General features: G+C 38.3%; 1 protein-coding gene across 1 annotated transcript in view; it reads right to left on the minus strand.

Moving 5' to 3' along the window:
* Positions 1 to 27,045, minus strand: part of LOC108672527 (plexin-B) — a 211,081-nt gene that overhangs the window by 72,663 nt on the left and 111,373 nt on the right. The window lies entirely within an intron of this gene.

Raw genomic sequence — 27,045 nt, forward strand, 5'->3', positions numbered from 1 at the left:
ACCAATGTTTCATACAATGACTTGGCAAGTAAATGGATCATCTGATAGCAACGTTATTTTTAAAATGGGCGAAAATAGGTAATTAAAAAGATCCTATTAGATGAAAACATATTTCTTCTATGACCGAGGATCATAACGATAATGACAACTCGGCAAGAGCACTGGATGTAGTAAACTTGGGAGAGGGAAGACATTAGCAGATAATATTTCGCCCGAAAGTTTTGCGTTAGTGTATATTCTTTTACAAACTTGGATTTAACTATGTAAATGTATGATAAATATTCAGCATTTTGAACTGTAAAATTGGTCCAACAATAGAGCAAACTTCTAATCGACAAAAAACTTTTTATGACCGCAGTGCAAATCATAAGTCAGAAATATTATATATAATTAATTCATCATGGAGCATAATTGTCCACATTGCATATTAAGATATGCCCCAGTAGGGACTCGTGTTGACCGGAAGGGGTGTATGGACGATGCAGTGGCATTACACTAGCACGCGATGCGAGCTAATGGATGTAATGCGCGAGAACAGTTCCATGTCAGATAGCATTTAAGATGAGGGCTGTTAGACGGCAACCCAACGCTCCACCTGCTGTGATAACAGCGCCTTATCTCTACGCTCAGCATGCCACCTGATAACGCGGGCGCTGCTCATGCAGCAACAGCTGATGTGGCTGCGCCGAGACTGGGCAGCGTTTTACATGCAGGTACGAATTGTCGCAGTTATTTGTGAGCATGCAGAGCTGCTGCAGCTATTTGCGAGCATGCAGAACTGCTGCAGCTATTTGCGAGCATGCAGAACTGCTGCAGCTATTTGTGAGCATGCAGAACTGCTGCAGCTATCTGTGTGCATGCAGAACTGCTGCAGCTATTTGTGTGCATGCAGAACTGCTGCAGCTATTTGTGTGCATGCAGATATTTGTGAGCATGCAGAACTGCTGCAGCTATTTGTGAGCATGCAGAACTGCTGCAGCTATTTGCGAGCATGCAGAACTGCTGCAGTTATTTGTGAGCATGCAGAACTGCTGCAGCTATTTGTGAGCATGCAGAACTGCTGCAGTTTTTCTCAGCTGGCAGAACTTCTGGAGCTATGTTTGCAGAAAAAAAACGTTGAAAAAAATTCATCACTGATGCAATTTTTCAACATGTAAGAGCTGAGCTGCAACAGCCATTTTCTGCACGAAAGAAAAGCTGCAGCTACTTGTCAGCTTGCAGAACTGTAGTTTCTATTTTGCAGCAGGTAAAAAGTGCGACAGTTATCATTTTTTGTGCATGACAGAAAAGCCGCAGCTATTTCTTTGCATTCATGAACTGCAACTATTTTTTAGGCACGTAAAAACGGCAACAGCTATTTCTTGGCATGAATGAACTGCAACACAATTTACTGCAAACCATAACAATTGCAATTGTATTTTTCGTTAACAAGCGTTGCAATTGTTGTTTCGTTAACAAGCATCACCGGGCACCCAGGAGCAGCTGTAAGTTTCTCTGCGTGCAGAACCTGTTGCCAAAAGTTCTAAACCATGGAAATGCTTCCGCAACAACTAACGGAAACGCAGGAACTGCCGAATATTTTTATGGAAATATAAGAACAAACGAAATCATTTCTTGAGAATGCAGAATTTTCAACAATAATTTCATGACAATGCAATAGAAGCTGCAGGTGAGTGTAGTACATAGACTGTAGAAATATTACGGCTATGCAAGCATTGCTGAAAAATGTTACTTACAGAGAAGTAGATGCTGCTATAAAAATGTCATTCCAATGAAGGAGATTGTGAAAAAATAATTAAGGAGAGTGAACGGTAATTTAACGGAGTCGATAACGATGAAATTTTTATGAAGAGACTGGTAGTACAGTTGCACTTTCGTAATTTTACTTTAAACCCATTTCCTTGTAACGCAGGGAACGTTGCAGCAACTTGATCGCGATTGGCAGCAATAAGTTCAGTGCAGTCTAACAGGCTGCTGCTATAACATTACGGTTTTGAAGTTTATGCCTATAAGGTGATTTACTTGTTATACCACGAAAAGAGCATATAGTCACACGACACACGACTCACTATATGAGGACACACGAGATCTCATATATACGAGTCCCTGAGCCGGATGACGGGCGTTCTACACGAGGCGGCAACTAATCCCATATGAAGTCCAGCGACCGTGAATGGAAAGCAATTTTCTTTCTTCAGATTTCATTCAAATCAATGGAGTTCGCGGAACATCTGCACGGGTAATGTGGCGGCCGCTGCCAGGAGATCATCGGGTCATAGGGGGAAATTTCTACTAAAAGGATTATGGTTAACATCCAGGGTCTAAATTGCGCAATTGTGCGATATTCAACGAGTTGAACAGCGATATTCAACGAGTTGAACAAATTAATCGGCTACGCATAATATTTTTTATATTTAACGCGTTTAAGAGACGTGAACGAGACTTTAATTAGATGAAAGCAGAATTCAAAATAAAAGTAAATTACTGTATATGCTACATTGCGGGCAAACAATTTAGTAAATGCTAACGGGCTATGTCTATAAAAAGTTATAGGGAAATATAAGGTATAAGATGGAAAGTATTTGTTATATGATATTATTCACAATATTCTCTTAATGAAATGTGGTCTACATGCGTCACAAGTTCAGGTCTTAAAATACGAATAGCGTATTGTTGATGGTCCAAAATGTACATAGACGCAGCATTTGACTGTAGTAAATTATACGTCAGCTTACTTCTGAATTGTTATAGTTTTCCAGAGAATCACTAAATTTGGAGTGAGCACATAAATTTGTGGTAGACGCATGCAACAAAAACCGGTTGTAGGATACCGCGATTTAGGAGCGGAAGCAGGAAACATAGAAAGGAAGCGACCAAAAGTCCTGGAGATAAATGCAGGCGTGGCATGCTCTCCATGGTCATTTTAATGAATAATGTAAAAATGTAACACATTTTGCTGTAATAACACATATTTTGCGTGGAAGTTCTATAATGTGAATTTGTAAATCGCACGAAATAGGAAATTAGAAAATTTTCTATCGTTGTGTTGGAACTATAAGCTTTGGAAATAACTGGATATGAAATTATGGAGGTCCAACATGGCTACCGAAGAACGATAAATATATTCACCAATAGGTCATGCATTTTACCATTTAGTTACCGCTAAATACGACTCACTTTGGTGACTGGCTCACAAAAAAAGTTCATTCGTTTGCATGAGACTAAAACGTATTAACATGTACACAACAAGCATCTCAGTTCCTCGCCGCGTCACGCAACTCCACCACGAAATGCTCAACAATAAGCATATCCTTATGTGCTGGAAATGAATCCGTTCTCATGTAGAGGCAATGCAACATGCAATCACAAAAATAAATTATTAAATGGCCCGATCTTGAGCGAATGCCACGTTGCAATCACCAACACTTGTGAAGAAGGGAAGTAACCGGAACCATACTGTGTTGAAGCTCATTAACACTTGCATGGTAAGGCTTTTATCAAGCACCATAATTCTCAGAACTCAGAACCCAACAATGAAGCACCACACTCATCCACCCAGAACGATAGATCAACAGCTGCGATACGCCGCTTTCATTTAGGACAGCGAGTTGAAGAAGTGGTGGCGAGGGCATCGCGATTTGCGGTTTAGGGAGTATTTGAGATACTCGTCTGAACACGGGGAAATATCGACGAGGAGGAAGCAATAACTTGTGCAGAAACACGTAGTTAACTAAGGTTTAGCAGTTGCGAAATACATAGCGTTGAGGACTCATTTTTGTCCCACTGGTAGTAATGTCTTTGTCTGCAGGACGATCGAGATCATAAATACGCCATTTACCTGTCATCGTTAGATTAATTAGGTGGGTCAACATCGAAGGTCAGGCTCTGCAAGGAGTCAAGTGTGGAGACCAACTGAGGCACGGAAATAAAAAGTACATAAATAGTTTGAAGTGAAAGTAAGATATAAGCAATCCCAGCAGGTTGTGGCGCTGACCATAAAGCAAAGAACCTAATGAGCAATACATCATCTTTTGTCCACAAGACTTCAGATTTTCTGTGTGCACAATCGCCACGCGTCTGGAGGTCCCATTTGGCCAGAGCTCCTTACAAAAGAAGCTTGAATTAATGATGCTGTAGTTCATGCCAGAATCACTTCCATGCGCGCTAATGGCCGAAGAATACGATATACGAAGCCCAAAAACTAAAACAGACACCGCCACTAAATCTCGCAAATGCCATCAATAAGGCAAGCGAGCGTTATGGGCACCGCTAGTTGGGGCCAGCTCCCCGATAAGGAGGGTAGGAAAGTGCAGAACCAGGGTACCCTGTATAATTGACAAAGCAAGTGTGATTATGCACACAAGAATTTAATTCGCATTTACTGAGTAAATAACTAGTCTTTCACGCAGATGAGCATCGTTTTAAATTTCATAAAAATTTCGAAGAGTTTTTAAGGAACAAAAAATTGCCAGGAGTTCAAATGAAATTCGACTTGCAGTGCGTAGTTATTGTATAGCGAATAAACTGAGCGAGGTTCGTTGTCCTGAAAGACTCCCGTACGATACTGTCTTCCCGTGACCCAGTCGCTCATGTAGCGCATTAGCATATTTAATGGCACGCGCTAAAGGAAACTTGGGCCATTATTCTACCGTAGAAATAATACAGCTTATATCGAAAGTATTATGCCGGACTCCCGATAAAAATAAGAGATCACGTATACCGGGAAAGCCATTTGGCAGACTATTTCGTTTAGGTCTCGCTGCGCTGGAAAGTCGCACGAGGAGGTCACGATACCGTTAGTGGAAAGCGCCGAACAAACCACAATCAATAAGAAAACAATATGATTACAATAATAGCTCAGCATTACCTATATTAATTGAATGTGCATTTATCTAATGTGTAACGTACATCATTAGTTCGGTAGGAATGAATAAAAAGATCAGGTACGTTTGTAGTTGCAACGCTTACCACTGGAGATAAATTAAAAAAATAAGACTCGAACAGATTTTATTTAATTAGAATTTCATTGTGGGAAATTATTTAGAGGAGACATCAATCTAGAGCACAAATTAAGAGCACCAAAACTTTTTGAAATAAAATTTGCATCTAAAACAGTCCATGCAAATATTATGTATTGAGTTTATCAAATGTGAACGTATTCAAAGGCTTGATATTTCAATGGATTCTTATCCAATTAAGATTAACCCTCCGAGATGTAAGACAAACCCAATCAAGCTAAACGCGCGCATAAAACTTTCAGTCCCACAACTTTTCCTTGTCCAAGTTTCCTCTCACAGAGACCCGAATTTGCTGCGAATTGTTGTAGAAAATATTGGAGATTCTCAGCATGGATCAGTAGGAGGGAAATTTTGAGACGGGTTATATGCGTCACTTGCTACGATGCTTAACAAATTTGGGAATCAAAAGTAATATTGAAAATCATTCAAGTCACAAAAATCACCAGAGCCGACAAAGAAAAAAATCTCCTTTTCCGGATTTTTCGTTGTTTTCTGTTTCCAAACGCTTAGGGAAAGCAGACCGAGGCCTATGTAGAAAAGGATAGGCTAATAATAATTCTGAGTGAAAGTTTGCCTCTGTATGCTCTACCGTAAAAGGATCAAAGGAATCCCAGTCCATTGCCGCATCCTTGGCCAAAGAAAAGAGGGGGAATTTCTTGGAGGAAGAAGACCCGTCTTTGTAGTGTCCTCATCTGTTTATTAAAGGCCTAGCTATAGCCTTCATCCTACGTCTTACAAAAATACCGAAGCCAAGTCAAATCATTGGACGTCCTTAGCAAATCTGTGTTGCTGGAATCACTTCTCTTTGGAGGGTCTCATTAGCGGCTACATGAAGCCGTCACGATTCATTAGTTCTTCATGTACACACGAGATCTTACATTCTAAGCTGAGTTTTTGTGCATAAGAAGATCTTGGTATCTAATTACCTCGAGTGACTTCTTCAATTTCTTTAGGGATCTTTCTCCGCGTGTTCATCGTCTCTAGTAGAGATGATCAAAGACTCTCTGCAGGCCTACTTGATTTGCTCCAAGAAGGTCTCGTTCGGGAATTTGCTTCGCCGAGTCAAACTACACTGCATTAGCCTCCGATGCCAGAACAACGGCATCACAAATAACTCACAAACTAAGAGCAGAAACAGAGTAAAAGCAACAGTAATACTTGTAGAATAATTTCATCAAAATAACAGTGACAATTGCTGAATGAATACTCCCTAATTTCAGTTACAAATGTCTAATTGTCTATCGTTATCAATACATGAATATCACACGAGTATGGAAATTGAGGAAAGTATTTCAATAATGCTGGAGACCAAAACAATTACGCCACACGTCGCGCTTTCTCAGGTTCAATCAGTATTTTTTGGAAAGAATCAAACGGTCCCTCAAAAAAGTAAATAACTTCATTTAGGCTGCAGATTTAAAATGTTTATGCATGACTCCTCTATCTTCGATACAAGGTAAGTACAACCGAACCGTCACTTTACTGGACTTAGTTACCGTACATCATAATTTTCGTTCTGCAGTGTGCGAATGATTCATGTCCTTAAAACCCTAACGCATTGAACACAATTCAAAACAGTTAAAGCTGAAAACAAATTGAAGGAGAATTTCTGAAGTATCTAAAAGATTTGCGAAGCAATCGTCAAAAGTGCGCGACGCAAACTTGAACGTCGCCCAGGACAAAGAATGGCAGCAATAAACGCACTCAATCCTCGAGACGAGCCCAGTGGCACGGGCTGCAGAACTGTTCTCAAGAAAGCGCATTATCGGCTATCGATTCACGGCTTGCATTTCAAGCTTGGGATTAAAGTGAGCTCAGAGTTATTAACAGCAGGACCTTTAGTTGACATTTTTCTGGTGATGGAACAAAGGGGTGACATGAACATGGACATGGGATGTGTTTGGTGATTTCTTACCGAGATTGAAACTAGCTACAAGGGAAATGTTCTAATTTAGTGACCATCTGATATCTTCTTTAAGTGATAATTGGAACGATCCATGGACTCAATAGTTGTCAGAAGCGCCACACCAACGGAGTGCAGGTTACTGGTAATTTTCTGCAGAATTTGGAAGACGATTTGAGACGTGACTTTTAGCCATCAGTGTTGGTAAGTGTCATGTGAAGACATCGATCGAGGTTACATTGCACAATAATGTAAGTGTAGTGATGTTCTATGACCAAATTTCTCTGAAATTAGATTTAATATGCGATGACTTGACGCAAGCGTTGATTTCCGATTGAGAGAATTGAAGTCAAAAACTTCAGAAATCAAAATTCAGTTTCATCTGCAAAATAAAATAAATAGCTGTACAAAATTTTCTATAATCTAATATCAGAATTTTCACAAAATGAAATATTTAAAGTTTAGAGTTCTCAGAGCATAGATATTATAATCGTGTTCAGTATTAAAGTTTAGAGTTCTCAGAGAATAGACTATCGTATTCAGTATTAAAAAGTGAATATTAAAATCCAGCCATATTTCCATTATAGTTCGATATCATAGCTGCAGCAGCACCGCTGGACCAGAACCAATGGAAGAAAGGATCTTAAGGCTTGATCTGGAAAACAAAAAGATCGAGGATCTCAACCCCGCAAACAATTGCTGCCCGTGCAAATGCCTCCACATAAACAGAACAAGGAATACGGAAGAAACATTTTTGTCTACAGAAAAAATAGGAACAACAACAACACACTTAGATTAAATGATTAGAAAAGCGTGAACGTAATACTTTCCAGGTCACATTATAGAAGTAAAGGTAGCCAGGAAATGGGTTCAATCTTATTTATTAATTTATATTCTGTAATACTCGTATTATTGAGGTCACTGGGACACACCGACTCGGCTCAAAAGATTGTATAAGATCCTGGTTAGTGGTTACTGATACTCTTATATTAAAATCAATTTATTGCATGAATCTCTCAGCCAGCATAAACAATTCGTGTGCTGGTCAGAACGGAAATTCACATGATGAACAGTGTTCTTAGTTTGGCTATTTCGTTTCACAACTAGAGTGTGTGAATTATTTCTATTGATTGATTTGCATCAATTCACACAACATACTCTAATAATACACGCCAGGAACTAATATCTTACCTCCGCTCGTGCTTCACACCGATCAATAATCTATCTTTCGTCTTGCAACTACCGTAAATTCAGTACTAAAATGGAAAAAAATTATACAAATTAAAAAACACAAAAACACAACGATAAATAAATTCCTAGTAAAATCACTCATTACACGCAAGATGCTGGTAAAAATTATAAACGTGCTTTCCCCTACAATACATTTGACACATTGATCGAAAGTTTAAACTTTAAGATTTCTTCAAAAAGCACGCGAGACAATAATTTTCCTGAGTAATTACGTTGTTTACTTCTATCGTTCAGTAAAATCAGTCAAGGAAAATTCAATATTCATTAAAAAATTTGTTTAGGAAAGTTTAAGAAGCGGCCTGATATTAAATTGAGACTAACGGAGTACAATAAAAGCTGCAGTGAAACATAACACAATAAGCTATGAAGTATAATATATGCTACACATTTATAATGATACCGACCTACTGGTCGCAAGGAATATTGCGAGACAATTCTTATAAATTGCAGAAAAAACAAGAGTGATGCAAAGGAGATCCCTTTGATAGCTGCAGGAAAACAGATATAATTATGAGGTTCATAACAAGGGTAGCAGACATTTCTAGGTCTAGTCAGCCAGAACAAATTAATTAAGAGCCATTCGGCCTTATTCGACGCTGGTAAACACAGTGGGCGCTGAATAGAGCTTATTCTTGTTGACGGGTGAGGGAGCTAAAGCTTTATACACTCCGATTGTCGTTCTCTGTTGACAGTTCAGGGAGCTGTGCAATCCTAGCTGTATTTAAACTATTTTTGAACGACACGTCGATTGTTTATTCGAAGCCTGCCTTGCTATCATGGAAATGGCCGCCATATTGTATCATAACTTATGAGGAGAAGACATCGATCTTCGTACTTTATTCGGAGTCCAAGTATTACAACGGTACGCAGGTATTTAATGTAGTTTTCATATGATTTTCATTCATGTCCCAAGAATTTACAGGCATTGTTTTTGATCTACCCAATTATTTATTGTTGAAAAGCAAAATCATTCATTTATTTTAGAACTGAGCCTTAAGTGATCCCAATGCTTCCCAATATATAAATTTAAATTAATTTCCGAAATTATGATATTTTTTGACGTGTTTAACTGAACACTGAATTTCAACATATAGAGGTAAACCCGCAGCCTCGAGATTTTCAGCCCCAGCATCCAAACGCCAGTTCAGCAATAATTAACCACCACCGTTGAATGGGTGGGTCGCAGTGCACTGAGATGGCCATTTACTTTCAGTTTAATAAGTATACACCTAAGCATTGCGATCACTTACGCTTCTGCCACTCGTGAACTTTATAGGTGAATGACATGCGCTATATTATTAAATAATTAAATTATATTTTTAACTTCTAGAACTCTGATTCTAGCACCAGTCGTAAATATTATATCCATCCCATTTACTAAGATCTAGTCTACATTGCAGACGTTCTCTTCTCGTTAACCGCGTGCGGTGCAGCGGCAGCACTCCAGCAGTCCTGACGCTCTCGGGACGCTTGCCGCGACTTCGGAGTGCACACGAGCTAGGCTGCTCGAATCATACGTTTAATAATTACTTGAATTTCTGAGCCATGTGCTTCCTTGCACCCCCACTCGTTTGCGTTTTCATGAATTATTAAATTTCTTTGCATATTTCAAAAAAATGGGGGTTCAACTTCTTATCATTCTTCATCTCTCAATGATGTGTAAAGTGTTTCAAGCAAGTCACGGAGTTAATGTTTCAGGCATTTTTTCAATTCTTCTTAATGAACACTTGGCGTATAAGAATATTGAATAAGAAAGATATCTTTTAAAAAAGATAAATATGATATTTTTGTAAAGGCACAAGAAATAATTAAGGTAGATACGGCCTTGGATTTTAAATTCAATGAAATTTAATATGTCTAATTAAATTTAATATCTCTACATTAGTAGTTAAAATTCTAACTTTTTCGGTTTAGCCATGACATACGTATGCCATTGAATGGAATCTAGCGGTAGCTAAGAGATTATCTATCCCAACAAACGCCGTGGCCACCTTTCGTACTACTATACCATAAATATACAATTATACTGTACCCTAAAATACTATATCGCATAACTCTAGAAACACATGAAATAAGATGCATACCTTATATCAATTATGAATAATATAATTGATCCTGTTGTGGCATAAGTCTCCGCAGGCTGTTCTTATTCAGATTAGAAATCAAATGTTGGGAGTCAAATTCACAGTTTGATGGTATAAGTAAAAAAATCAAGCCTATTTTCAACATAAACTAAATTGAATGTACCAGAACTATAAACGAAGACGAGAACGGCAAATAAACCAAGGAATCTCCTTACTAAACAAAATAACTAATTATACAGTAGAGAACAGAATTCGAGAGCCGGGATTTGCACAGCCACAAAAAGCTGTTGACCAAAAAAGTGTACGGGGATCGCCTGTAGTGAAGGCCTAAAATTTGCAGAATATAAAGTGAAAAATAGAATTTCGGTCTACAAGTACGAGATTAAATAACCCTCATACAAGGCACAAACAAGACAAGGTTCGAGCAGTCACGGTAACTGAGTTAAATTATAGGGCGCTCAGCCCGGTGAGCACCGAACGACCCAAGCCCAAAGTTTTCCCATGAAATGACCCCGGAAACGGGCTTCTCAGCTCAAAATCTTTCACGGCACAGACTTTGTTTGGGCGGCGATCGCTGGCGTCTAGCCTTGTCTTGAGTCGGAAAACCTCACTTGAGCCCGGATACTTACCAACCGTTCTGGGCAAACATTTAGGCTGTCTAATAGCGGAGACGAAACACGAAAAAGTTGCCATCTGACATCGACTGGGAAAGATAAGCACTGTAACTTCGGACACAAAGCCAAGTATGTTATATAATTTAGTGGCAGGTCATCTTCTGTTGTATTCACAACAAAAGGCAGGTCATCACCATGCATGCACAACAGATGGCAGGTCATCACAATGCATGCACAAAAGAAGGCAGGTCATCACCATGCATGCACAACAGAAGGCAGGTCATCACCATGCAAGCACAACAGAAGGCAGGTCATCACCATGCAAGTCCTAACAGATGCAAGTTAACGGAGCCTCTCGCAGCCTGGAAGGCTCTGACTTGACGAAGACTGTAAAAACTTCAAGCATAATGAGCTCGTCGGGGCGGCTCAGGAACGATTGTTCATGAAACTTGATCCATCTTCACTTACGTCTTGTAGGATCGATGAGCTCCTCAGGCTGCTGATATTTCCTTGTTCCAGGTTCAGGTTGGATTGCGAAATTTGCAAAAAACGACGGATTATGAGACACAAAATATGAACGGAGAGTTTTTGAATAACTCGACGAAGAAGAGGCTCCATATGCTCTAAAAGACGAGTCTGGTTTCATTACGGGTTTGAAAGAAATTTGCGTTGGGGCACGGCATTTTCTTAATAAAATAGTAATTTTATTAAGAAAAAAATCCGCTCAAGTAACGTCGCACACGATGGACCTGCCATATGCAGCAACCACCATGAAGCAGGCGTCTCAAGTTAAGGTGAGGATTATTGTAGCATCGCCAAAAGGCGACTAGGAAGACGGGTCTCAAAGTCCTGCCAATTACATGGATGTGTGAGAGCATTGGGGTTGATTTGTGTATAGTGAGCGACCTTATACGACTGATGATGCGCATGACAGCGTTATAAGATTCTAAGCGTTCAGGATTCTTAGACTCCTGATCTTGAACATTTCGAGAAGATGTAAAAAATATTTATGAATAATAAATTACAAACTAATTTCACTGCAATCTCACGCATTTTTATATTTTCGAGAACAAAAATATTATAACACACCTCAGACATTCTCGAAAAGTCTTGACTATTTTTGGACCAACACATCAGCTATCACTAAAATTGAGCAAAACCTCGCCAAGTGTTTAATTAAACGTAATTAGTTGAAGATCAGAGGCGTCATTTCGGCATGTCAAATCAACCCTCGGCGCGAGACAAGACAGGGCGCAGCAGAACCTAATTAGATCACTAAGACATCAGAAGGATCCTGTAAGTGCGAGGCTTCCTCCGCCACAGAACCCGAGATCTGGTAGCGCTGGCCGTGTAATCATTGGCTTCAGTACGGCCGCCGGGGCATGTACGGCTGCGCGCATGTAGCAACTTGCACATAATTAATTAATGATGCTCAACGCAACATGGTGATGATGATGGTGAATAAACATCATCATTATTGATGGTTATTCTTATTCAAATTGACCATGTTAATAACTCATAATAAGCTGGACGATTTTAGGTATTCTTTACCAACTCGCATAAACCAATTGTTCATCGCCCTTAAACCAGAATTACGTGACTAGCTTCATGATTATAGTCAAGCAAGAAGTTAGGGAAAAATATTAAAATAGCTCTGGACTTATTAATTCAATTAATGTAACCAATTTTGTTGATTAATAAGAAATATTAAAAAATACGGGAGAAAATAAGGAAACTGAAATGAACAAACAAAATAAAGTATTGAAGTAAATTCTACAATATTGTGACAATTGTTTGTCTGCATGAGAGAATAAAATTTTGTTCATTATCCGACGAGCAGACACATCCTAAGCTGAAATTGCTACAGAAACCCGTGTTGATTATTTGGCAACACTCTGAACCAAGAAGAAAAATCAAACAATTTATTCATGAGCATTTCAGTTTTAGTTCCCCTTGATTTACTTGACCCCAGATGAAAAAATATTTCCGTTATTAATATACCGTGGCGAATTTTTGCTCTGTTATTACGTATTAAATTCTTATTTATCTACCCTTGCTCATCAGTATAGATGACAATGCTATCTACACCTGGTTAGCGAAGACGATGCTAATTATGTATGAATGTCCTGATCAGGTAGGATGAGAGTAGAGAGGTTGAGTTATTTGTGGATGATGAATTGTGGAGGAAATGAAAAAAATATTCATTAGTAGTAAAATGGCTACCTATGTATTTTAATTTATTATTTCAATTTCTAGCACGAAAATTAGATGAAACTGCAGCTAAAAATTTAATGAAAAGAATATTCATCAGGAGTAAATGACTATGTATTCTTATCTATTTCTCATGTATCATAGCGGAGCAACTGATTTTAGAATGTATATAAAGAATACATTTGTATATTTAGGGAAGAGCCCTTCATTTAAACATGTTTGGTTAAAAATAATGCCAGTTTTATTGAGAACATCTTTTGAGTTTAATCTCTCAAGCTTTCTGATAAGAGGTACAGTAACAGGGTCAATAAGTCTTAAAATTTGTCCAAATGGAAGGTTAGGTAAATCCTGCGACGCGTTTCGAGAGCGAAACGCGTCGCAGGATTTACCTAACCTTCCATTTGGACAAATTTTAAGACTTATTGACCCTGTTACTGTACCTCTTATCAGAAAGCTTGAGCGATTAAACTCAAAAGATGTTCTCAATAAAACTGGCATTATTTTTAACCAAAGAATACATTGTATGTATAATAGAAGCGTATGGGAAAGAAACACGAGTAATGATGGAGGTGATTCTGGGCGAAGGTGTTGACAGGACATGATCACGAGGGTATAGAGAAGAACAGGTGAAAATTATTGGATTTTTATCCGCACCAAGACTTACAAATTTAGCTATTGCATTTACAGCGTCAATACGCAGCTTTCATCAAACAGAGAACTATTAAAATTAGAATCCCACAAAGTATATAAATTGCATTAAATTTTTAAACTACGAACGTTAAGTTAAAAAAAGGCAATAGCAATGGATTCGAGCGAATAGGGTATTAACCACGCCCTGACTATTCACACGTTAACCACGTCCGAAATTTGTCCATATTTTTGTCCTGACGAAATTTTTGGTCCTGACGGCCTGAAGGATCGCATTCAGCTCGCGCCGTAGAAGTGACAGCGCTGAAGAACAGGAATCTGATTGCATTAAACTTTAAAAGCTCAGGAAAATATTAAAGCCTTCCACAGCAGTCTGGTTGAGCTGTCAATTGAAAATTGCTGACGTAACAAAATAATTTACTCAAGACCTAAGCGATCCTTCAAGGAATTTACCAGCCGAAAATCAATTATAAATATTTTTTTGAGCGATATGGAAAGAATCGATAATAATTATAGACAATGATAATTTTTTTCTCACTAGAGACATAGAAAAAAGTTTTAAAAAATAATACAGCCAATATCTAATAAATAAATATAATATATATATACCAATAATACCAATATATTTCCGTGAACTCATCAGTGCTGAACTGAGCGGTTGTCAATATGCCTTGCTCTACTTGAGAATTTATAAATTTATATTTCCAGGAAATTTGGTTCATTTTAATGCAAATAAACTTGTCCTAGTAAAGAAAAAATAAATATAAGCAAGCAGTAAACAAGATACGCAAGACGAAGTCAGGCAGTAAATGAGCTCCTTGTAACGTAGAATCAACCCATAGCGGCAGCGGATGCTATACAAACACAATGTGGAACTTACGAGCCAAACTTGCAGTAGCCAGCGGCACTCTGCGACCTCCTCCTTGTGCTGATGCTGCTCTTGTCGGAGTTCTTCTTACAGAACAAAATGTTCGACAACATAAGAACATATTGTCACGCTTCAAATATCTCATATTGTCACATATTGTCACGCTAAGACTTTCCAACACATAACTTCGAGATATGTATGCACTAATTTAACCTACAGCCGTACTTAAACAAAATATTAACATAATACAAAAATTTTAATCCTGTTGCCGATTATCGATGCTCGAAGATCAGCATAGCATGTCAGTTGGTTAAGGAAACTTAACGGGAAATTCACAGTAATTAAATATTATTTTCAAAGGGAGTCATTTGATTACGTATTTTGCCTTGAGGTCATAATTCAGGAGATGCGTCTGTTTCAAACGACACTCATTGTAAATCACGAAAAAAGTCTCAAATTATCATCTTCCAAAGCACTTTAAAATGAATGCTTATGTACAGCTAGCAAAAATGCTGTAAAATAACTTAATAAGAATGATTAAACTTCAAAAATGGAAAACGAACGAAAGCGATTCATTTGAAATAATTCGAGGCCTAGACAAGGAAGTCGCTTGCAGTAGACATGGCACCCACTTGTTGGTCCGCCTATAAGATGAGACGGCAACTTGAATTCCGAATTTATTGTTTCCGCTATGACAGCGAATTCCTTCCGAAGGCTCAACGACCGTCGTATGAAGGGGTTGAAATCTATCGACCTCGGCTGCCGACGCGACCAAACGAGAAGCTCAGAGGTTAATGAAGCCTTTGATGGCCCAGTGGCAATAGCCTTCTCACTTCTCTCTAAAGTTTACGTGGAGCAGAAGGCGTGATATCCATCATGGCCGGGATAATTTGCCAAGAACTGACACTTATGTGCGACCTTCTGATGTTGATGCATTGAAATTAAGAAGTGAGGTGCACTTTTCTTCACACACCAGACTTCTTTGGAGGCGCTTGGGTAGGTAATAAAGGTTTCAACCAAGGTACAAATTTAGATTTAATGTTCCTTCAACACCAAAGCGTGATAAGTGTACTATAAATTATAGCACTGGCGACGTCTGCAGCCGTTATTGAGAGAAGAATACGAGTATAATTGATGTAAATATCCTGTTATCACTGGGAAAGAGTCTTTAAACAAACAGTGTTCAATGAAAGTCCAATTCGACCGCATATATTTTGGTTTTAGAACGTAACACGCGAAAATTTGTCATGACAGTCATCTTTAAAAGCAATCGAAAGACATACTTTTCCAAAGCATTCAATGCTGCTAAAATTCTGTTAAATCTGAGCCAAATGGAAGAAGATTTCTTCAGCTGAGCGCAACGCAGGCGGCAAAACTCCTGCATGGCGGCCAAAACAAGTTTCTGCAGATGCCATTTGGGCACTTCTGTGCCCAGCAAAGATAGGAACGAAATCACCCGCAGAAATTTTTCGGCTGAAAGCTGGCACCAAAGCAAGACGGAAGGCTCAGAAGCAAGCGTGAAATATTGTGACAGAAATGTTGTTGCTCCAGAGGGCGACGACTGCCCGACCACTAAACATCTTTGCATCAAACTGCCGCGGCGCACCAGCCGACCGAAGAGGACTGCTGCACTCGAGACAAACACCATCCTGCAGAGACACCGTGAGAATTCTTGTTGGAAATTCACTTAGATGATTACGGTTTTAATACATAATGAAATTAGGCGTAATTAGAAAATTATGTTCGATGGCTGTAATTCAAAACTGCGCGCTTTGAAGTAATTTATTTAAATGTAGAGTTAATAGAGTTTGTGCTGAAAAAAGTCATTAGTGAGATATATTCGTTTTATTCAGTATGTACTTCTGGATGATTAAAACTTAAATAGATGACCAAAATAATTAAAATCATCAAAACATACTTCAAGAGGTTAAATAGACAGTACATCATATCAACACTAATTTCACACAAATTTGCCTATACGCATCACTCCAAGAAATTAATTCTTACGGATAAAAAATCCATCCTGCCACTGTCCGCAACATAATCCATAAATAATAATTGATCATCTCGAATTTGCGGCAGCATTCATGCATGGTAAAATTACGAACATTGGTGTACGTCAATATTACTAAAATATAAGTTTTGCAGCAGAATTATGGAAGAGCTCCTGAAGCTCCATCAAAATAAAGCTTGGTCACGTGATGGGGCGTGATAGGTCATACTAGAGTCTAGTTCATTGCCGCTCTTGAGGAATGTCACTCGCTCCCATTGTTCACAGGCTCTAAACTCTGCAAGTTTACTGAATGTATAATATGTAGAATTTTTACTCGGGCACTGAGGGGATAAAACATGGGCATAAATAAAATAGGACAAGTAAAAATTTCGAAAATGACAATGACCGACATATTCAAGTTTTCTGATAAGAATTATAAGTAAAAATCAATCTAATATTGTATTTGAGAATTTCAAATTGTTCTCTTTCGATCTGTGCAGATTTATCACTCGGTTAAAATGATGATAGTTGCGCAAATGAGACTGATCAACATTAATACGAATTTTGCAGACGAAATTATTATGAAAAAATGAAATTATCAGAAGAATGTCAAATTATTCAACAGCAATCCCTGCAAAGCTATCAGTCGTCAACCTAACAGCTGTTGCTTCTATTCTTCGCGCTATGATGCTGTGAAATATTATATATATAAGGCTGTCTGTTCTCAAGGCTATATATTTATATGACGATCAAATGGATTTATAACTCGGCTCCATAAGACCCATTATTAATTATTTTAAAAACTAACAGCAAAATTCGTACAGCAAGTTGAAATATAAGAAGAAATATGCCGTCCTTGATAACCGTATTACTGTACAAAGTATGCGTATATGCGCGTTTCAGTGAACGCGTTAATAACAAAAATGATGCAAGGGCTAAGATGCTGCAATTATTTTACTCCAGTTTTTACGTTATTTTTACGAGATGCAACTAGATGAAGACGTATATGCAGAATGCTGCATAAACACTAACATAAATCGACAAAAAAAAACAGCAATAAATGTTACTAATACGGAAAAAACAGGCACGATTTATCATATCATGACAGAAAAATATGAAGGATTCGTTTTAGATTCGGGATGCAAAGATGTAAATAAAAATAAACTTTTACGGAACATAACGATGGGCAGGTACGCCACGACGGCTCGATTGCAGTTCTGAAAAAGTTCAGATGTAATGAGAAAAAGACGCGATTCTCTGGCAGCGATCAAAGTGCACAAAAATGCGCCAGACGTCATGCGGTGGAATCGCGTCAATTATCCTCGACGCTTTCACACGCATCCAACATCAAACTCGCGAAAATTCACATATTAAAATTGAACTCAACAACAGAGCGCTTTCATGCACGTTTAAATAATTTTAAAAATTAGATCTACTGCCGACTTTAAAATCAATTTAATAAATTTTGCTGCCATATAAGCGAATATTCCAAAATTAAATTTCTTTCCAGGACATTTTTTTGTACACATTAACTGGTAGGTTAGGAAGCGAGGGTGATAGGGTGGATCTCAAGTAAAAGAAATAATCTCACGCAAATTTAGATTGAAGCAGGACTGAGTCTTTGACCAACTATATACAAGATGCCAATATTATATTTTAGTAATCAATCATGCCACAAATTAAAAATGCTCGAAACAAAATAGTAAGATAGTGAAATAATTTGGCATGAGAGAAAGAACTAGTCTTACATATGCATTAGAATAATTTATAATTAATATTACGGTTCACTTCAAATGCACGTTAGGAGTCGTCACTAACTTTTTCGAAAAAAAGGTATTCTCAAACTATGAGTTGTGATTTAAATTTTAAAATTGCATTCAAATAAGATTACAAGATCTGTGGTAGAAACGAGGTAAAACGAACACAGCAAAAACCATTTTCCATAATATTTTCACGAAAGATTATTGGCAGTTACCGGTTTTAAATTATCCCGTTACGCATGACGGGCAAGTTTTCCAAAATGTTTGAGTCCAAGGAAGCTTCTCAGGCAGCTGAGGTGGAGCAATTTCAGCTCAAAACACGGCCTGTTTTCAGAGTTTGGAACTTCAATCAAACGCTAGCCGAGCTCATTTTACGACGTAGTGAAAGCGCCGCTGAAATCCAAAGCATTTAATAAAGTCTCAAAGAATTCCTGGCGCTAGTTCATTTTAATACAGCAAGCCCTGTTTGGAAAATTTTGTAGGAGATGCAGTTTATCAGGAAACTCAAGTCAGGCTAAATCATGGGAAAACACGTAGAATACAAAGGCTTGAATTCGATGAATGCAGGTGCAAAATAAACAGAAGGAGACATTTACACTCGCGCTGGTTGACATTTACACTCAGTTACGCTGTTAGATATTGTTAATGAAAAATGCGAGTAATAACATCAACTAGAAAACAAATCAATGAAACCAAATCGATTAACAATAGATCAAAAAAGATTTCAAATATATATTTACCTTTCAGCAGATCTCTTTCGTTATGCCACGTAAACAACTTTGGTGGATGACATATCTTTCTAACCGCGGAAGTGATCCCTAAATCCGGCGCACAACTCTTAAATTTACTTTCATGGTACAAGAACAGTAATTCCGATGACCCTGTTCACAGAAAATAGAAGCTGTAAACAATTATTTGAATTTTATTTCGAATAAAATGCGAAACAAGCAAGCAATCGCCCTAAGTGTAAAGAACTCGGCAGGGTGTTAACATCGCGAGTTACTTTGCTGTGCTCACGAGCATCAGCGTGAGCGCAACGCTGCCAACTTCCCGGCCGATCCATTCCATATTTAGAAGATAAAATTATTAAAATCTGAGCACACAAAATCATCTGCATGATTGGGACCAGAATATGACCTTTCATTTGAAATACACAATGTCAATAAATAGTCTTTCTTTCTAAGCAGCAAAGAGCAAGAATATAATCACAAAATTTCCCACACATTCCTACAAATTCACTGAAAAGACAGTAAATATCTGACTCCACTTCCACAAAAACAAATTAATAAATAAAAAAATAAAATACAATAAAGGAATCGACACCATAGTAATCGACAAATTTCTGAGACAATCAAGCTATTATATTTTGAGTTAGACTTGAAGTTTCAATCGGAAATTAACAGTCGTATTTACGCAGTGTCTATCGGTTGAAAAAATGAACGATCATTCTCACACATATCATAATTTGATAAAAGCTAGAAGAATAATGCTGTTATATTGCGCGTGTACAAGATTAAATTGTAGCTACAATCCAAACATGAAAGCGCAATTCTCCCTCAAAAATAATAATATATAATATAAAAATATTAATAATATAATATTATAATATAGTATATAATAATAATACAATAATATATAATATAATAAAACCAATCGGCAGCTGTGACGACCCAAAAACAGAGCAGCAACACAACTGACAAGCAACAAGAAGTCTTGTTGCTACACACTGAAAAAACTCAGCAATAAATCTAGGAGAGTAAGTGAGTCAAGACTCGAGTGTGCGTGGTCATGCACATGATGGCTTTACTCATCGTCGAGATTTTTACATGTTGCAAAACTCAAATCTAAGTCATATGAAATTTCGTTCATATATTTACACAATGCTTTTGTTGATATTAGAGGTTTTAATTAAATATATATAGGTCTAGATTCAAGAAGTACTGCATAAAATATATCCATGTTCAATGATGCATTCCATGCATTGTCGGACATTCCATTCCATTCGACGATATAATCGTCCTTAGTCCGATGATATTGCTGAACATCATACTAATGTTCAATGGATTTTTTTAGTGTGTGATTCAATTAGTGTTTCTTCAATTAGTGAAGAAACGCTCAGGGAAGAGCCGAGCCTGTTCGAAGCCTCTCGGCTTTCAATCAGGGCCTTAAGACCATCCGCAGCTAGAAACTATTGCTTCTGTGTAGCGATCGATGCACTATTATATATAAGTGCACTGAATATGTAATTTCTGCATATTATATTGTTGTTTTTTGTTCGTTTGAATAAGAAGTCACGCAGTTGTAGAGGCAATATCAGTCAAATTTAGTTATTGAATGATATCAGTTAATTGTGAATCGCATCAACATAAGCAGCTGGCTATGTATGCACATTTCTCGACACGAATGAATGTGATTTATTAAACTCTACGGCAAAAAAGACGGAAAAAATAGAGGGAGGATCGCTAGCTGCAGCGCAGAAGCGGTGGCGCCAAATCAGGTGAATTATTAAAGAAGCGAAGGGAAGCTCAACTCGGTCCCGCTCGCCCCACGGTATTAGAGACAATTTATGCACGACCATTAAAACTTCCCAATGGAAACTAATTTCCGCGGGAGCATTTTGATCGCATTTAACAGTCTTTTGAAACGAACTGAGACGACGTACCTTAGTCAGCAGTCCACGGTCCGCCTTGGCGGAGTGATGCAACGCTGCGAATAATTTCATTAAGACAAAGGAAAGAGCGAGCGCTGATTCCAAGAGGGGGATGTTCCGATAATGGAGTACGAGGTAATAACAGAAATAAGACGAGTCGTGAAGACGCGTAAATCTATGGCTGACGCAGGGAGCGGAAGATTTCAAATGCGAAGATCAATGCATTATTGACGAATACGAAACTGAATGTCAGATGTTTCATGCAGGGTCACTAACAGGATAACGCCATCAATGCAAATGTATGGGAAATTCGACTTTCACGGAACTTTGCACGTTACTAAATAATTAAATATTGCACAAGACGTACGTGCCTATCATCACACAGCAATTTCAAAACGCAAGGAATAGAATATAACTGATAATATTATCTGAATAATTAGTACGTAATTTGTGTGATTAATACAAATATGCGTTGTTTCTTGATTTTCTTTTAGGATTTGCACTGGTAAATCCAGTTTGTTCTGTCATTTAAAATATCAGATTAAATTTAGCAAAATTAGAAACATTAAAACTTGATCATTCAGGATTTTTTTTCTAGAATCGAAGCTTAGCTTTAACTATTAAAATTGATTACAAAATAGTGGCTGATGTTAGACGTGTGGCAAACAATTTTAAACGACTAGCAAGAAATACACTTCAAAAACTTTCAAGGGAACCCTCAAGTAGTTTCAATAAGCAATACTTGTTTCATTCAAAATTTTCAGTAAATGATCTCATTAATACAAAGCAGGAGTTATTATTTAAACAAGTTATTAATTAGATGATGAAATGTGAAAAAATTTCAATCACTGTGAAGTTGATGCATCGTAGAATAATTAGAGCCAGAAAAACAAGTGGGTACTGCGCCGCAAAATAAAACTGGTTATGATTCTGATACAAATAGAAGCAATGAAAAAATTGTGAGCCGCCTCGAGTTATCTTTCGATGAAGACCTAATAACATTTCGAGCAGCAAGATAGGAAAGCTCATCACGGAACATTTAATATGATCTTGCGGGACTGTTCGATATTATAAGATAGAAAAAAAGGCCATCATTCTCGAGGCGCTGGACGGTAGCAACTCCAGCATATAGACGAACGAAAGTAAATCTCGTCCGTAATAAGATCGGGATTACTTGGCTGCCATGGCAGCTGCTCCAATATTTCCACAATAACAGAGCCTGATTGATCCGTTTAGTGCGAGGAAGGAGACCGGGCAGACAGACCTGCTCTCATGATCACGGAAACATCGATGATGTCTAACTCGACTCGATTAGAAATCGCCTAGTTTCAATTCCAGAGACGTACTATCAAAACTCGCTAAAATACACCTAGCGACCGAGGTACACGTGGCATCCTAAGTTCACGTAGCAGCCGAGGTACACGTAGCGTTCAAGTCCACGCGTATCGTCCTAAGTTCACGTAGCGTCCTAAGTCCACGTAGCGTCCTAAGTCCACGTAGCGTCTTAAGTCCACGTAGCGTCCTAGGTACAAGTAACGTACCAAGAACACATAGCAGCCTAAGTACACGTAACAGTCCAAGTAAACGTATACATATTACATAGCAGCCTAAGTACGCGTAGCAGCCAAAGTACACGTAGCAGCCCAAGTACACGCACTAGCCCAACTACACGCAGCAGCACAAGTACACGCGCTAGCCCTACTACACGCAGCAGCACAAGTACACGCACTAGCCCTACTACACGCAGCAGCACAAGTACACGCACTAGCCCTACTACACGCAGTAGCACAAGTACACGCACTAGCCCTACTTCATGCAGCAGCACAAGTAAACGTAGCAGCCCAAGTACACGCAGTAGCCCTACTACACGCAGCAGCACAAGTACACGCACTAGCCCTACTACACGCAGAAGCACAAGTACACGCACTAGCCCTACTACATGCAGCAGCACAAGTAAACGTAGCAGCCCAAGTACACGCAGCAGCCCAAGCACACGTAACAGCCAAAGTACACGTAGCAGTCCAAGCATATGTAACGTCCGATTTCTCGTCTCTGATTGGTGGGTTTGGATGGAAAACTCGTTCGTGATTGGCTGACAGAGTTACGAACTGTAACTGTTTTGATTTGTACGACCCCAGTAATATCGAAGTTACGCCACCAGCTCGATGGCGAACAAGTTTTGCCACCAGCTCGATGGCGAACAAGTTACGCCACCAGCTCGATGACGAACAAGTTACGCCACCAGCTCGATGGCGAATATGACTAATTACAGAGTAGTGTTCCATCATTTCCTTACCAGGAATACCGTATGTCCGCAGCGGTGGAAACAATACTCAAACCATGAACATTATCCGAAGGAAACGCTGGAAATACAAAATACGTTTTGCTTTTGAGCAATTGATACAATTTCCAAAATCAGTTCATTGACATTAGGTCAAGGTCATTTTAAGCTCTTAACTCACTTCGATATCAAAGACATGCATATTCATTTGAAAATTAGTAAATTTACTAATTAGATATCTAATTTTGAACTTAAAACCAATTTAATTTTATATAATAGAGGATGAACTATATTAAAACCACATGGATATTTATACGGCATAAATGGCGTAAATATTCGAGAATATAATTTACCTTATTACCAGGCAGAATTACCAGATACCTTTCAGCACTCAATAGTTTTGAACCACAGGGCTCACGAGTAAAAATACCCGTTTACGCTCAGAGAGACGGTTCGTCAATAATTAAGTATGATTTCTACAAAATTTATTTTCAGTGTAAGACAGTAAAATTATCATGAAACGAATGCAGAGACTTGAAAGATAGAATCAAAACAATTGAAAATACCCGAACTATTCGTTGTCATACTGTTATTTTTACATACTATTCGTTGTCACACTGCCAAAACAACACCACAACAATAACAAATAACAGAACCATCACGTTGTTCTTCAAGTGAAAATCATGAGATAAATTCTGGCTGAATGAGTTTTCACGATTCAACTCTTTTATATAGCAGTACTAAACAAGTCAAGTTTATTTCAAGGAAAAACCCATTGAAGTTCAGATATACACCGGGTGGCAATTTGTACGAGTTTCTATTTAGACATTGGGACGGCAGCGGAGCGTGACAATGACCGGGGAGTCTCAGACAGGCGGGCGGTCAAGCGGTCGAGAGGACAGCAGCGCAAGCGGCATATCCGGTGCCGTGGGAGGTGATGGATGGATGGACATCTCTCGTCGGTGGTCGCAAATCGGATCAAAAGAGGGTCAAGATGGCCTGAGGGAACGGTCAAGCGCCACAGTCGGCAGCTGAGCACACACGAGCCAAAGACCTCAAGGGCATCCGGGAGGGTCTGGGCAAGCCAGCCGCAATCTGTTGCTATACGATCGAGTCGGTCAGTTCGGCGCCATGTATTTACAATACAATATAATATAATACAAGACAGCAAGGGGGTGAGAGAACCGATTTTCATTCAATATTCAATCAATATTCAGTGATTTCTTACAGAGCTCGTCGGATTTTTCAATGGAACCAGCTGCAGAGCGTCAATGTACGGAATGATATTCAATGAATGATCATTAGAAAGTTTCAATTGTTATAAACAGTGCAAGTACTCCATAACTCTTTCCTAGATCAGACCGAGTACAAACGCTCTGAACGTAGCAAAAAAACGTCATTAAACATCATATTATGTCATCAGAGATAACTCTTTGACGTGTTTATAGAAGTAACTGCATGAATCACCCTTGCAAAATTTCATACTTCTGCCCCGACGCGGCGCCCTATCTTACCACAAGACGCAACCTTTATACGTTCAGCTTTGCAATTTAGAGCTCGGTGCCTCGGATTACTGATTTGTCGACTCATGAATACTCTTGCCGATAGTAAACTCGGAATTTAATCGTGTGTGGTTGCGAAACGTTTACTGTGAAGACATGCTAAATTCTGGGACATTCTCTTCACTTCGAAACTCTTACATATTTTTTATCCGACAGCCCAAGTCACAGACATATTCGTGGAAGGTACGAATAATAAGAAAATACAGAGAACGAGGAAAAAAGGAAAGTTCTGTAATTCTCCCCTCGGTCCAAATAAGGATCATTCATACAATAGTGGTGCAATGGCTGCATCATAAAAAATGAAGTTCAAAAATTTATGGCTAACTCTAAAACTGACAATCTTTGACCGTCAAAATTAAACTTTCTTCTTCGCCCTAAAACACATCGTAACTCAATTGCATAATTGAAATGATTAATAATTATCAATAATAATGAATAATATCGTTATAATTTATCAGTAGAAAATGAATACTTAAGTCAATCTAACATTTTTTATGCGAAGAGAATACAAGGAATTTTGCGTGTGTCGTTAATAATAATAAATAATATCGTTATAATTTATCAATAGAAAATGAATACTTGAGTCAACCAAACATGTTTTTATGCGAAAAGAATACAAGGCATTTTGCGTGTGTCGTCGCATTTATCATTCGATGTTCGCACGACACAGTTTCCACTCAACATCAGCGGTAAAGTCAACAAGTGTGGAGTGCAGATGCGTCTGGAAATTTTAACCAGGAGTAACTAATGACAGCAAATTTCTTGAGAGGACGAGGGTGCTTTGCAGAACAAATATTTGCGTTCAGAAGATGGAGGGTATGGAGTCGAAAATTCAAAGAAGAAGTTAGAGCGAGTTTGACTGGCGGAATTCTGCAAGATGCTCTCGCATCGATTTCAATACATCAAATGACAATGATTTTATGATATGCAAGAAAAACACAAGAAACGTCAGGTTGAATATCCATAGATTATGGGGTCAAATAAAAAATATTTTTATGATACCAGTAACACGAGTCAATAAATATTAATGCGTACACTGAGCTTTTTTACAAAATGAAGGGAATCATAATGACAGTCTGACTCGTTAAAATTAGCAGTGCAAATAAATGTAAAATTTATCTGACGAATAACGGCACGATTTCTTGAAGTGAAGTAGAAAATTTAATTCAGTACATTCAATCAGGGTTAGTAATATAATATTCTGTAATATTTCTGGCAAATAAGAAGGCTATGAGGGAAGATGCACGATTAAAATCATATTGATGCTGAAATGTATCAAATAATTTCTTCTCAAGAAATAATTGAATCCTTTAAGGCGGGATGAAAGAGAATAACATGGAAATAAATGTTTCGTACACCGCGGCAAACGATTAATATGAAAAACTAATGGCAGCGAGAAAAAATACAACATTAAATCCGCTAATGCTAAACGAACAGAATAATCTAACATAATGTACGCAGTACCTCTTCGTTCAGGGAGGTACTGCGTGGCGGTACTTTCAAAACTCGCTGAGTGAACGTAAGTACTTACGCTCTATTTTCTTTTCTATGATTAGTGGATTTTGCTTGAAAGGCCGTCAATGATTGGCTGATGAACTTACGAGCTCTTATCTTTTTGTGAAAGTATAGGCCCTGAACACTTCAGGTTTCGGTGCTATAGTTATGCCAGTAGCGTGGGATGGTGGTCGGCGGAAGCAGCACGGCGTCTGCGGTGGAGGCTGTCAGTCGCAGGCGCTCGCGTACAATGGGAGCCCTAGCCTTACAAACGCTGTGCGTACCGCGTAGGCTACTCCCATGTGAATGCCGAGAACGAACGGGTGAACAATGATGAATTTGGATAAAGAAATGAGTAATAGAAGATCGCTGCATAGTACATACTTTGATGAATCGAGTGCATATGTATAGAGATGCCACAAGAAGAGGGAAAAGTTAAGGCTGTTTCTATAATAAATATAAATCTTCTATACATATATAATATATTTTACATGAATTTTTCTCATCAGCACCACATTGAATTCACTCATACACTATAATGATTTCACTATTACAGCGAGCCTAAAATTTTTTCCGAGTTCCATCAAAAAAATTCAACTAAAAGGCCTGAAATCATCGGAAATAACTGAAGCTTTGAGGTGAGATCACGATAAAGCTTTACTAACCATTAAGTTAGAATTTGAACAATTAAGTCAGAATAACAACAGG

The sequence above is a fragment of the Hyalella azteca genome, unplaced genomic scaffold (assembly GCF_000764305.2).
Source record: "Hyalella azteca isolate HAZT.00-mixed unplaced genomic scaffold, Hazt_2.0.2 contig5093, whole genome shotgun sequence".
NCBI lineage: Eukaryota > Metazoa > Arthropoda > Malacostraca > Amphipoda > Hyalellidae > Hyalella > Hyalella azteca.